This window comes from Zea mays, chromosome 2 (genome assembly GCF_902167145.1).
Source record: "Zea mays cultivar B73 chromosome 2, Zm-B73-REFERENCE-NAM-5.0, whole genome shotgun sequence".
NCBI lineage: Eukaryota > Viridiplantae > Streptophyta > Magnoliopsida > Poales > Poaceae > Zea > Zea mays.
Genome location: NC_050097.1, coordinates 213594954 through 213610308, shown reverse-complemented (window position 1 = coordinate 213610308; position 15355 = coordinate 213594954). Strand labels below are relative to the sequence as shown.

The 15355-nt window shown below is 48.4% G+C and overlaps 1 pseudogene; it reads left to right on the top strand.

Moving 5' to 3' along the window:
- Positions 1 to 6446, top strand: part of LOC103649269 (DNA repair protein RAD51 homolog A-like) — an 89045-nt pseudogene extending 82599 nt beyond the window's left edge.
- The last annotated feature ends 8909 nt before the right edge of the window (positions 6447 to 15355 follow it).

The following is a 15355-nucleotide window of genomic DNA, read 5'->3' as shown; positions in this document are numbered from 1 at the left end:
GTGCGGGACTCTTCCGATGAAGTGCTCCCGTGGCTTGTAGTGGGCTTTTCGCCGGTTTCCATCTCCTTCTTGGCGTGATCTCCCGACATCACTTCGAGCGGTTAGGCTCTAATGAAGCACCGGGTTCTGATACCAATTGATAGTCGCCTAGAGGGGGGGTGAATAGGGCGAAACTGAAATTTACAAATATAAACACAACTACAAGCCGGGTTAGCGTTAGAAATATAAACGAGTCCGCGAGAGAGGGCGCAAAACAAATCCCAAGCGAATAATCAAGTGAGACACGGAGATTTGTTTTACCGAGGTTCGGTTCTTGCAAACCTACTCCCCGTTGAGGAGGCCACAAAGGCCGGGTCTCTTTCAACCCTTCCCTCTCTCAAACGGTCCCTCGGACCGAGTGAGCTTCTTTTCTCAAATCAAAGCCGGGAACAAAACTTCCCCGCAAGGGCCACCACACAATTGGTGCCTCTTGCCTTGATTACAATGGAGTTGTGATCTTAAGAACAAGTGAGAAAGAAAAGAAGCAATCCAAGCGCAAGAGCTCAAATGAACACGGCAAATCACTCTCACTAGTCACTAGGGCTTTGTGTGGAATTGGAGAGGATTTGATCTTTTTAGTGTGTCTAGAATTGAATGCTAGAGCTCTTGTAGTAGTTGAGAAGTGGAAAACTTGGATGCAATGAATGGTGGGGTGGTTGGGGTATTTATAGCCTCAACCACCAAAAGTGGCCGTTGGGAGGCTGTCTGTTCGATGGCGCACCGGACAGTCCGGTGCCCCCTGCCACGTCATTACTGCCGTTGGATTCTGACCGTTGGAGCTTCTGACTTGTGGGCCCGCCTGGGTGTCCGGTGCACACCGGACAGGTACTGTTTGCTGTCCGGTGTGCCAGCATGGGCGATTCTGACTCCTGCGCGCGCTGTGCGCGCATTAAATGCTACAGCAGGTAGCCGTTGGCGCGAAGTAGTCGTTGCTCTGGAGTCGCACCGGACAGTCCGGTGCACACCGGACAGTCCGGTGAATTATAGTGGACGAGCCGTTGGAGATTCCCGACGCTGGCGAGTTCCTGAGGCCGACCTCCCTTGGCGCACCGGACACTGTCCGGTGTACACCGGACAGTCCGGTGAATTATAGCCGAGTCGCCTCTGGAAATTCCCGAAGGTAGCGAGTTTGAGTCTGAGTCCCCTGGTGCACCGGACAGGTACTGTTCACTGTCCGGTGGCACACCGGACAGTCCGGTGCGCCAGACCAGGGGTGCCTTCGGTTGCCCCTTTGCTCCTTTATTGAATCCAAAACTTGGTCTTTTTATTGGCTGAGGGTGAACCTTTTACACCTGTATAATCTACACACTTGGGCAAACTAGTTAGTCCAATTATTTGTGTTGGGCAATTCAACCACCAAAATTATTTAGGAACTAGGTGTAAGCCTAATTCCCTTTCAACCGGCCCAAGGGCGGTTGAACCGGCCAGGAGCGGTTGAACCGGCCAGGAGCCGCGTCGGGGGCCGCGCCGGGGGATGGGCGGGGGAGGGAGCGGGCGAGGCCGCCGGGATCGGGGAAGGGGCGGGCGAGGCCGCGGGAGGGAGGCCGGGCGGGGGAGCCGGGGACGGGCGCCGAGCGGGCGAGCCGGGCGCCGCCGGGGAGGGGCCGAGCGGGGAGGGCCGAGCGGGGAGGCCGGGCGGGGACGGGGAGCCGAGCGCCGCCGCGGGAGGGAGGCCGGGCGGGCGAGCCGGGGGGGAAGGCCGGGGACGGGGAGCCGAGCGGGGAGCCGCCGCGGGACGGGCAGGGGCAGGCGGCCGAGCGCCGCCGGGGAGGGCCGAGCGGGGCCGAGCGGGGCCGAGCGCCGCCGGGGAGCCGAGGGGGCCGAGCGGGGGGGGGGAGGCCGGGGACGGGGAGCCGAGCGCCGCCGCGGGAGGGAGGCCGGGCGGGCGAGCCGGGGGCGGGCGCCGAGCGCCGCCGCGGGGAGGGCGAGCGGGCGGGCAGGGGCGCCGCCGCGCCGGGCAGGGACGGGGTCGGGCGTGGGCAGGGGGAAGAGGGAGAGTGCGCGCGCGGGGGAGAAGAGGAGGGAGAGAGAGAGAGAGAGAGAAGAAGGGGAGGGGAGCTCACCTCGGGGTCCAAAATCCGGTGATCGCCGTCTCCAAACCCTAGGGCACCACGGGGAGAGAGAGGTGGAAGAGGGAGAGGGAAGTTGTTGCGCGGGAGATCCAAATGAGAGAGGGAGAGAGGATGGGGGGCGCAGGGGGGGTTGGGCGCTAGGGGCGCGCAGGCCGGGGCGGGCCGGGCCGGCTGAGCTGGGCTGGGCTAAGTTGGGCTGGGCCGAGCCACTTCGCGGATCGAAAACCCACGACGAGCGCGGACCACTAAACGAACTTAAAACGCGAATCAAAATCCGGAACGGAACGAGACGAACACTCAACATCAGACAAAGAAATGTGCTTCGGCATGATGCAACACCCATGACACTTGGGTTTTGGTTTATACATGACACGGACACATGCCGTTATACTGGTTTGAAATTGGGAAGAAGGAGCAAACGGGGAAAGAGAAAAGAGAGTAACGCCCGAATTTGGTGAGAGAGAAGAAGAAAAAAATTCTACCCCCAAATTCAGGGCGTTACAGTTTTGGGTTAATATTTCATTATATCTATGTTCCAATTATGTTGTTATTTTATTTATGTTCATGACAAGATCATTAAATGTTAATTGGAACATAGAGCTTAACTTGAGAAACATGTGCCACCACAAGGGTTTATGGACGCCCTTGGCTGATTAATTAGGAAAGCTAGTGGAGGACTACCTTACCCGAAAGGGGCAAGGGCAGTAGGGGAGTGGTCAGTGTAGGGAGGTCCTTGCTTGACTTCGCTGCGATGGCGGTCAGGCAAGAACCCTGCATTGGAGCTTCCTATAAACTGTAGCGGGTTTTCTGAAGCTAGTGAAACTTTGTAAAGGCCTCGTAGTGTTACCCTGCCTTGCCTCCTCGGTAGAGGTGTATGGGAAGTCGTGATCCCTTGGCAGATGGGTAACATGACTTGTGGGTAAAGGGTACCACCTCTGCAGAGTGTAAAACTGGTATACTAGTCGAGCTCACGGTCATGAGCAGCTCAGGACTCTCTGATGATTAACTTATGAAACTAAATTCAATTTGTCATATGCATTGCATCGCAGGTGATGATGTTACTTTTGTTCTACTATTTAATTGGGTTGGTATTTACTTATACTTAGTAATTGCTAATAAAATTTTGACCAACTTTAAAAGCAATGCTCAGCTTCAACCATCCTCTTTGGTAAGCCTTACACTTCACGTGAGCTCCCACCTTTGGCGAGTTCATACACATTATTCCCCACAACTTGTTGAGCGATGAACGTATGTGAGCTCACTCTTGCTGTCTCACACCCCCCACAGGTCAAGAACAGGTACCACAGGATGAGGCGCATGGAGGATGCTGCGATGTGTTCGTGAGAGGTCTAGGCCGTCGTCTCCCAGTCAATTTTGGGTTGCTGGATCGTTTCCTCATATGATGTAATTATTTAATTATTTTGTATAGAACTCCTGTTATATAGTAAAGATGTGACATTCGATCATGTGCCACTATGCATCATATGTGTGAGACTTGGTCCCAGCACACCTGGTGTTTATGTTCGCGCCCGGGCTTTGGACCCCTAAAACCCGGGTGTGACAGAGGCAGACTGGCGGAGGCAGAGGTCAGACTGGCGGTGGCAGATGCCTGAGTCCGAGCCTGCCCGGTCGCCTCGGAGGTTGCTGCCTTATGCCCTTGCCGGATTCGTGGAGCCCAAAGGCTTGGAGAATGATAGAGGACTGGAGGGAGGCGGTCGTGCCACTGGCAACATAGGAAACGCAGCCGCGCAGGTTTGCGAAATAATTGGAAGAGCTTGTGTTCTCATGACTCGGGCGACTGAAGGAGGCCGCTAGCGCCAGGCTCAATCGCTGCAAGCAGGAGGTCTTTTAGGCCACATTTTTGGGCTGAAATATATTTTAAGCTAGATTTTTTGGCTAAAAAAAACTTATATACAAGAGGACTTTTGGGCTGCGCCTCGGGCCACGGCCCAGGTGACCCGGGTTCCAAATCCGCCCCTGCATATAATTACCCTCTCACCCCTTTATAATGGGTCTGACCCACTTACCTCAAGTCTATAAATACAACTCCCAACCTTATTCCAGGGTTAGAGTTTTCCACATGGGTTATGTTGTATTGAAGTTATATTGCACGCTTTCTAACTCATAACTGTCTGCAAACTTTTTGCAGCATCCAAGATAGTTCCACAGGGATTTATAAGTGTCAGTCAACTTCATGATCAGCGGCCGGAGATTATTCAAGTTACAACTGGATCAAGAGAGCTTGATAAAATCTTGGAGGGTAATGAGCTTGCATATTCCATTATATTATTTTCCATACACTATTGTACTATAACAAGTCACAGTGATTACTGATTTTAGCATTCTATTATGACATACCTGCCACAGGTGGGATAGAAACATGATCTATAACTGAGATATATGGTGAGTTTTGCTCTGGAAAGACGCAGTTGTGTCACACCCTTTGTGTTACATGTCAGGTGAGATTTTTATCTACCCACCCCTTTTCCCATTTCATTCCTTAATTGCTCTGTTGGTCTCAAATATGTAGTGGTGGTGAAGTAAAGGCTCTATATATTGATGGAGAGGGTACATTTAGACCATAAAGGCTAGCTCCCGGAGATTGCTGACAGGTTATACCTAGGGGTGGTAATGGATCACGATCCAAATGTACCTTCACAAAACGTTAGAGCCCTTAAATAATGTTAGTTCAAAAATGAATAGGAATAGTGTCCGATCCTAATCCGATTCGATCCTTAAAGTTTTTAGTGTAAAATATAGAGACTATTACCATCTCTAGTTATACCTTAGTCATACTAATTTTTTTTGAGATTATAACATAACTTTGATTGCTAAACGTGCACATGCTGGAATCTAGGTTTGGACTGAATGGTGCGGATGTGTTAGAGAATGTGGCATATGCCAGAGCTATAACACGGATCATCAATCTAGACTTCTGCTGGAGGCAGCTTCCATGATTTACTTACTATGTGTGAACTGTCTTACTTTGAGCACATAGCAAATACAAGCATGATTTACTTACTATAGATTGGCGAGCAATAGTTATACACTAGGTAAATGAGTTTAAAAATGGTTTGTTATCTTTCTGCAAACGAATCAAAGGAATCATGCCTTAGTTAAAAGTATTGATCCTTTGTAGCCATGTCGGTTCCATGTGACATTAAAATATGCACGCGCCTCTTGTACTGGACTGAACTTCACTTTTATTTACAGCTGTAGTATTGTGAATTTTCAGTATATGCGCATTGAATAAGAATGTCCCAAATTTATTCATGATACAGTGCTATTCATGTCAGTAACTAGTCAAAATATAATATAGTTAGCCATTTGATGTATATTTAGCATATCAAACCACACAGGACAGATGACACACTGTTAATTAGTCACGTGCTATGGTTAGGCCGCATATACCAATGCTGTGGTCACTAGCATGATAATCTCGCCTCACAATCTTATCACATCAGCGGACCAGCCAATACAGAAACCAGACAATTTTTGTTGCTGCAACTGCTACTATGTTGAAGTGTTTTTCATTAACTCTTCTTTCAAATGTTTTTTTGGTGCATCTTGTACATATCCACATGACCATATAGCTGATGCCTGTTTTCACTATATGATTTTTATGAAGACTGATAATAGCGGACCTAGCTGTGTTCTGGATCTCTACATTTGCAGGTTTGCTCTCATGGTTGTAGATAGTGCCACAGTTCTGTACAGAACTGATTTCTCAGGAAGGGGGGAGCTTTCAGCGAGGCAAATGCACATGGCTAAGTTCCTGAGGAGCCTTCAGAAGTTAGCTGATGAGGTCAGTTGTATGTTAGCATTCTTTACTTTATGTCATTGAGAAAATTGTATCCTTTTATCTTTATTGCTATGTATTAGCCTTTTATCATGGTTGTTCGATTTGCTTAAATTGATTTTATTGGTCATTGCAGTTTGGAGTAGTTGTTATCACCAATCAAGTAGTAGCACAGGTGGATGGATCTGCTATGTTTGCGGGACCACAGTTCAAGCCCATTGGAGGAAACATCATGGCCCATGCTTCGACTACAAGGTGCATTGCTCCTCCTCCAGTTGATCATAAACTAGTTATTATCTACATCCAAGCTCTCAATATGTCAGCTCTATTCCTATATGTACCCTTCCTTAAAATGCCAGTGATGTTTCTATCAAGCTTGCTATTCGCAAGGGACGAGGGGAGGAGCGGATCTATGAAGTAATAAGCTCTCCTGCTTGGCCTAAGCCGAAGCAAGGTTTCAGTTAGCTTCTAAGGGCTACTTTGGGAATCTCAAATCTTTTTCGAGATTGGAGGGAATTGGGGTGAAAATGAACTAATTTCCTGTCCAATCTCTTTCAACCCCGAAGTAGATTTAGGCCTTGTTCGTTTGTGTCGGATTGCATCCGGAATCGTTCCACTTAATCAAACTTTATATAAATTAGAAAAGCAATCCGGTCAGGAATCGTTCCGATCCACTAATCCGACACAAACGAACAAGACCTTAAGTTTCCAAACTAGCCCTGAAGGTAGGGCTGGGCATTCGGTTTATTAGGGTAATTCGGTTCGGTCTATTCGGGTTTGTGAAATTTCGGGTTCTGAAAAATGAGAACCGAAATTTCCAAAAATATTTTAGGAACCGAACCCGAATAGACTCACAATTTCGGTTCGGTCTATTCGGTCCACCGAATAGACCCGAATTGTAGAGAGACTAGTATATTTTGTTAAAATATATACAATGAATAATTAATTGAAAGTACTATTACTACAACAAGTGACTATAAAAATTAGCATACAAAGATATATATACTATTGTTAAGATGATATCATTATTTCTAGCTAATAAGTTCATAAATCATATAATAATACCATCACATATTAAGAGTTTTTTTATATTTCGGGTTATTAGGTCTATTCGGGTTTTAAAGGTTAGGAACCGAACCCGAACCCATAACCCGAAATATAGCACATATAGGAACCGAACCCGAACCCGAAAACCCGAATAGACTCACAATTCGGTCTATTCGGGTTCGGTTCGGGTTCGGTTTTCGGTTTTAAAATGCCCACCCCTACCTGAAGGTGTTGCATATGTCATCTTCATATCCATTGCTGGTCTGTCTGCTTCAGCATTCCTGGGTTAACTTTTGTGTTGCCTCACATTGATGTACGAAACACCTGTCTTCACAGATGTGAATGCACGCCTGTGACTGGGCGTCATGTTTTAAAATAAAGATGCATGTTGCTCTGTTGTGTGTTGCATGCAATCTGACAACTCCAACAATTATTGACACAAATGTAGTTGTGATGTATCAAATGTCACTTTGGTTCCCATTTTGGGTTTTATTGCTTGCTTACCACAGCAATCGCTGCATGTGTAGTGTTGGATTATAGACACAAGAATCCACAAAACAACAGTGGCCGATCTTGATAAAGTAGTTATACCCGTTTGTATGTAGATATTGGTGCACAGAATTGAGAATTGGAATCAGCTTTACTGAATTATGTTGTTTGGTTGCACATGGAATTGAGATTTGGAATCAAAGAGCCAATTCTGGACTATAACTAGAAACTCTCTCAGTTTAGAGTGTCACCCCTCTGTATTGTGTGGAATTAGATCACCCACTTTCAAACTCCTATAACATCCAAACAATAGAACTATAATTGTATCTCATTTCAATACCATAATAAATTTGATATTGAAACCAATTCAATTCCATACCCTCCAATACTGATATTCAAACGAAGCATTGATGAATATGAATGTGCATCACTGTTCCATCAGGTTTATTTGCGATCAAGCGGTGTACGAGATATGTATAAGGCACTGTCAGTACCCTAAAACAGGGGTACCCTTATTACTGTATGAAGACGCAGTACCCACGCGGCTATCTTTAGTCGCGTGGTAAAAAGGCTGTACGTGGGACCAGACCATGACTCGCCCAAGCGTCGGGCGACTACTCTGGGCCAGCAACAGCACCGACCTCACCACCTGGGCAAGTCCGGTACCGCCGCGTGTCCAGAGAGCTGCACACTCTGGGGCATCACCAGCGGGCCCAGACCCCATGTGGAGGTGCCGGACCCCTATATATACAGACCGGGCCTCTGGGTAAGGTCCAGGACCTCCACGGCGCAAACCGGACCCCTAGGATGGGATTTGGACCCCTCTGTGTGGGATTTGGGCCGCTCACAGCAGGGTCCCGGGATTCTGGGACAGAGAATACCTAGGCCTTAATCAAGGTCGGGCGGGGGTCCGGAGCCGGCACGTGTCCGGACCTTATCGTATACGCTTCTGCTCCCCGCCCAGGCGGAGACCCGATGCTGCCGCGTGGCCTACTGCACGTGACGTAAGCCAACGGGCGGAGCCTGACGTAAGGCCTCTGGGCTACGCGGTCTCTGTATTTATTGAGGATAAGGCGGCCGTCTGTCCATTCCACTGGCAGACGGTGTGCCGCCTCTGTATTTATTGAGACCTGTCCATTCCACTGGCAGGCGGTGTGTCGCCTCTGCATTTATTGAGACCTGTCCATTCCGCTGGCAGGCAGCGACCTGTCCATTCCACAGGCGACAGGCGGCATGCCCGTCCGTTCCACTGGCAGGCGGCACGACCATACTGTCGCGTGCACTACGCTCATCATCACTCGCGCGTTACCAAGGAAGCAGCCGCCACATATCAATACTGCATGGACTGCGGACATCATGGCGCCCGGAGATTGCTCAGGCATTACTTGCATTAGTTACTCCTATAATGTATTCCTTCCGTTATGCTCCTGGGCCCATATGGCGGGGCTCAACATCTTTATATGTGCCTCCATTGAGCTATAAAAGGGAAGACACACAACGTTACAAGACAAGTTCACACGGACGCTCAAACAGGCTCACAAGCTCTCTCAAGCTCACAGACTCAATACAACACACAGACAGTGGAGTAGGGTATTACGCTCCGGCGGCCTGAACCACTCTAAATCCTCGTGTCCACTCGTGTTCATCGACCATCTAGCAGACAGACAAAACACTTAGGCCCCTTCTCATATTAGGATTTAGGGCAGGTGCGTTCTGCCACCCGGCCATAGATTTTCCTCTCCGACAGGCACCTATGATTGTATTGGTTTTTTTTGGAAGAGGGTAAATGGATGCTTTAAATTATTGGAGAAGTGCTACAGTGTAGGGCCTATAGTCTAACCAGTCTAGGATTACAACCCACTAGCAGCCCACATGGGTTGGGCTTTATGCTCATATACATAACATCACATAATAGTGTAACATTTCTTGTAGTCGAAACTCTAGCCACGATAGATATTAAGATTGAATCAAAAGGTTGTATACATCAAAGAGGACATGCTCTTGATAAAGATGTCGGCAAGGCTATCGTGACGTGAACATCCCCGATAGCAGCCCACTCATGGACAAAGTGGAGACCAGTTTTGACATACTTTGTGCGTTGGTATTGAACTGGGTTGACAAAGAGGTAGATGACGTTAATGTTGACGTAGTAGACGAGGGTAGTCCTAGAAAGAGAGTTGTGAAACTCCTAGAGAAGTTGTTGAAGCTAGGATGTCTCAGCCATATCATTGGCACGACGCGACACTCGGCGGGCGGGTGCTTCGACGACCAAGAGGGTAAGCTCATCTATGCAGAAAGGAAGTTGAGGCGCTGAAGTTGTGTGTAAAGCTTCAACAAATAACAATTCTCAGTTCAACGCTACAGCCTACAGCTAGGAATAAATAATCCAAATGACATTTTTACAGGAACCGTGGGTACAGAATCCCATGTCTGCTGATCTCTTCAGTTCAATGCTATAGCAAGGAATAGATAATCTAGTTGTCAATAATTTAATTGATAAGGATGGTCCAACGAGAAATTACGGGGTTTTTTTTGGTTATGGACGGATGCATGTAGTATAATGGAATGTGATCGTTACATTAATCTGAGTTACAGGTTTGTTTAGGAGGTGATCCATGTATTAATGATTTCGTCCGTTTATGCTCGATCGAGCACGTATTGGTTAAAAAAACAGGCATCGTGAACAAATCTTCTTTGTATCCACGCTTAACTTCACACGGGATGAAGCTTCATGAAGTCAACCATAGACATATTTTTTTACGAGCCGCCGTCACGCACCATTTCTATTGCTACGTTCCTAGGAAATTTGTATTCCAGTTTGGCAGATCCCAGCCCCCCAAAAAACATCAGGCCTTCCACTACCCGTTCACTGCGCTCTAAACAACCGCCGCGGAAGACGTGAAATCAACTCGATCTCTGTTGCGACCAGGACAAATGGAGCTTGAACGCGAATTGTTTAGACTGAGCGCAGCGGTTGCGCTACCGCGCCCTCTCCGCTTGCGTAGGGGGCCTCTCCGCGCGCAGCGGCTGACGCTAGAGAGCCCCCTACACGCTGCAGCCGTAGGGGTGGACGCGGGAGTCCCCCAGATCAAGAGGTTCACTATTCACCCCCTACAACACTGTGCTGTAGGGACACGAGTAATTGTTAGTAGATAAAAATTGGTATTAGATATAGAAAATAATATTTTATAGTTGTAGTGGGGTATAGGGGGAGTATTTAGGGGGAACCGCTGCGAGAGATAAAAACATAGGGAGTGAAATGTTGATGATGTGACTCAAAAAAGTGATATATATAGGGGGAAAAATTTAGGAGAAACGATTGCGGATAGCCTTAGGTCACAGAAACTCCGCCGTGTAAGTTAACCGGCGAAGCGTAAGTTCCAAGGCCAGACTTGGGATACGAGACGCAACCGGAGACAAGGATTTTAAAGAGGTTGTGGACAGAAGCGGTACAAGAAGCAGACGAGCGCTAGTTCCAAGAACACTTGATTGAGCCACTTGGAGGCAGCAGCGAAGAACATTGCAATTATCTCTTCAGATAACACCACACTTGTAACGTACGTATATATAGCAAAGAGCCTTTGACATCAAGGACCGCACCAATCAAGAGCTGCAGAGCGGAGCAACTCAATCCAGAGCTGCAATGGCGACGCTCCTCCTTCGGCTGCTGTTCTTGCTCGGCTCTCCTGTGACTCTCCTAACATGCGTGGCCGCGGGCGCGTCGTTTCCTGTCAATGTCTGGCCCAAGCCGACGTCCATGTCCTGGGCGGAGCCGCACGCGTCCGTCCCGGTGTCGCCGTCGTTCCACATCATCGTCGCGTCGTCAGGTAACCCGTACCTCGTCTCGGCCGCGGAGCGCTACGCCAAGCTGCTGTTCAAGGAGACGTACCGACCCATCGTTCGGCCGGCGGTCAACGGTCACCGCGTGCCATCCAGGCCGGCTAGGAACCGAAGTTTTTGACGTATGAGCAGATGCAGTCAAACAACCTCAAAATAAATTATTTTGCATCCACTAATGCAGCTCACGCTTCTAGTATACAGGCAACCAAACAAAGAATTAAATAAAGTCAATGCACGCACTGATGCAGGATGAGACAGTGCGACTAACCAATCAGATGGAATGTGTAAAGAGTAGAAGTCAAAATTTTTTTTTGGAGTGACACCACGTACCAAGGAGAGGTTTTTTTCGGTGGCGGCAATACGTTGAGCGAGCCTCCACCGATCAATACCTGGACTCTGCTACACAAAGGTGTACACCTGCATTGGAACTCGGATGTGCGTATAGAGAGGATTCGAGAAAAGCACCTACACGGCTGCACCTGCAATAATAAACTGATCCACTTGCACTTATTTCTGGTGAGATTCAGACGAAGAGGAAATAAAAAAAGTACATGTGGTGTCGACAGAGATTTAAATTTGATTTGGATCCTAAATGTAAGGATCTGTTGGAGGCCTAACTTTTTCTCTCTGAAGAAATCTCTTTAGCAACTTCCTATATCTATACTTAGAATGTGTTCGATTGCAATGACAGAATAAGACGAGATGAGACGATCTTTCAAATAAGTTTATTTGGTTAAGGGTCAAGGGTTAGAACAATACTATTCTAGTGTTATCTCCAGTTATCCCTCAAAATTGGAGGGATAAGAAAGGACGCCAAAAAACGTTCCTGTCCTGGCTGTCCCGCAACCAAACGTTAAGGGATGTTTAAATGTACTAGAGATAATAGTTAGTGGCTAAAATTAGTTAGAGACATCCAAACACTCTAGTTAATAGTTCAACTATTAGCTATTTTTAGTAAATTAGCTACTAGGTAGCTAACTATTTGTTAGCTAGCTAATACTACTAGTATATTTTTTAGCTAGGAGAGCGTTTGAATATACTAGAACTAATAATTAGTTGGCTAAAAATTGGTAGTGGAATTAGCTAGCAAATAAATAGTTATCTAACTATTAACTAATTTACAAAAAATAGTTGATAGCTGAACTATTAGTTAAGGTATTTAGATATCTTAACTAATTTTAGCCACTAACTATTAACTGTAGTGCATTCAAACATGCGGTAAACATTAGCTCTACCAATGCGCGCAAGCGCGCGACACCGGTGCAAAACGTAGCAACTGCCAACGACGGGCCCAACCCGAGCATTTCTCAGTTTCTCTCTCCACCACCCTCACTCTCCCCTTCCCGCCACCGCCACCAACGGTTCAACCCTCTCCCCGAAACCCTACCCACCACCGCCGTCCGACAGTCCCGGATTAAATTCCGATCGATGGCGTCAGCCGAGGACCAGGCCGCGGCCGCCGCGCTGCTGGGGGGCGACCTGGCGGCGTTCGACGCGCTACTCTCGACGCTCATGTCGTCTTCCAACGCCGACCGCTCTGCCTGCCGCCGAGGCTGCCTTCCACCGCCTCCGGGCCTCGCATCCGGAGCCCCTCGCGCTGCGGCTGGCCACCTCGCTCGCTGCGCCCACCACCCCCGCCGACTTGCGCGCCATGTCGGGGGTCCTCCTCCGCAAGCTCTTTATCCCCGACCCCGTCCTCCTACGCATTTTCCAACAACGCCACGCCCCCGGCGCCGCTCTGGCCGCAGCTCTCCCCCGCGGGGCAGACCGCGCTCAAGGCGCACCTCCTCTCCGCGCTCCAGTCCGATCCTCCCAAGCCCATCGCCAAGAAGGTCTGCGATGCCATCTCTGAGCTGGCCGCCTCGCTGCTACGCGAGAACGGCTCCCCCTTTTACGTTGTCACGGGGCCCGAGGAGAGCGCCTGGCCCGACCTGCTGCCGTTCCTCTTCCGCGCTGCCTCGGGGCCTGAGGCGCCCAACCTTCAGGAGTCAGCGCTGCTCATCTTCGCGAGGCTGGCGGATTACATCGCGGAATCACTCCGCAACCATCTGATGACTATCCAGAACCTCTTCGCCTCTGCCCTGGCACATCCCACATCCCCTGATGTTCGGATTGCGGCCCTGGGTGCTGCAGTCAACCTCGTCCAGTGCCTGTCAATCAACTCCGACCAGGATAAGATGCAGGATTTGCTTCCAGCAATGATGAGGGCGCTCACTGATTGCCTAAACTCTGGTCAGGAGGCCTCCGCGCAGGAGGCACTGGAGCTGCTTGTGGAGCTCGCTGGCTCTGAGTCAAGGTTCCTGAGGAGGCAGATTGCTGATGTCGAAGGAGCAATGTTGCAAGTTGCTGAGGCTGCACAGCTGGAAGATGGGACCAGGCACTTGGCGGTGGAGTTTGTGATTACCCTTGCTGAGGCTAGAGAGCGTGCTCCAGGATTGATGCGGCGACTGTTAGAAATATAGTCATTTTCTGTATCATTTTAATTCCATAAATTAACATTATGATGATGACATATAAAATATGTTTAATCATAGAAATCACGACCTCAAATATATCCATAACAATATGGATCAAGAGAACATAAAGCATATGAATCATATAAATACAATAAGCATATAAACATGGAACATGTATTATTATGGAACAACTGAAAATAAACAGATACCAACATAAACAGCATTACTGTAAAATTAAGACAAACAGATTTATCATATTACTAGTATGAACAGGCATCAGACATGTCATGATATAATACGACAAAACAGATTGGATAAATTTATGGCTATATATAAAACAGGATGTATGGACATATATAATTTGCAGAATGTAAATCAGTAAGAAGATGAATTGATCATACCCTCCCATGCGCTCTGAGGATCTAGATCCTTGTCCAACTTCACTTGTCATGTCGTACTAGATGAAGATGCCAGGAACCAGCCCATGAAGACAACGACGTACGTTGGGCAGTCATGTAGACGCTCCCAAAAACCTAATTGCCGATCCCCCGAGCAGGGTCTCGAACGGCAAGGGCTCCGGAGGCACCTGCCCTCTCGCCTCTCTGTGCGCGCAGAGCAACGAGATGGAAACACCCTCATTTGCGGCTGGATTTTGTGACTCTGAAAAGGTTTTGTTTTTGTGTGTACCGAGTGACAGGGGTGCTCCTCTATTTAAAGTCTCGCCGAGTCACGCCAAGAGTCGGTCAGCTGAAGGAGAAGGGTCTCGCCGAGTCACGCCATGAGTCGGCCAGCTGAAGGGGAAGAGCCGAGTCACGCCATGAGTCGGCTCGCCGACGCATGCGGCAGACGAAGGGACGGGCAACTGAAAGGTCAACCCGGAGTGAAAACTCCCGCGGTTAATGAGTGCTAAAAATTAACACAACCACACCACACCACGCCTCGCCCGCTCGCCGTCTGCCTGCCTGCCTGCCACGCCACGCCATGCCCCGCCCGGCCGGCGGCGGCGGCGGCGCGCGCGCGTGTGGCACGCCCTTGACCATTTCTTGACTTCTCAAATTAGGTGGAATAATTCCCACCATATAAGTCAAGCCAACAGACCCTTGGACTTCCAATATGGTACTATTAGTATTCTCCACCATTACACACCATAGAGTTTATTCAATAAATGGGCCAAGCCCATAAAAGATCCAACAACCCCATCAAACTCTAGGGTTTGTAATGATGAAGTATCAGAATCACAATCCTTTGATATACCAGTGTTTTGATGGAGACTGTTAAGTTGAACATCCATCTAGAATAAGAGTTTTATCCATTCACAACTGAACAATGGACTAAGCCTTGAATTGACAGTTTTGTGCGAAGTGAGATTTACTCAAAGCCTTTGCTGATACTACGCTGCAAAAGGGTATTCCCGCTGTTTAGAAGCATATAAGTCACACTTCAGTGCCTTTCATGAGTATTTAGGGATTACCCAAGTCCTATAGACTGTGACCAGCAGTCTGACTCATATAAGTGTATTCCTCAAAAGATGTTCTGTAGGACAACATCTCACCTTTATAAGACTCTTGGAATACATTAAGGTAAAATACCATCCTGCCTTACAGATAGGAAAG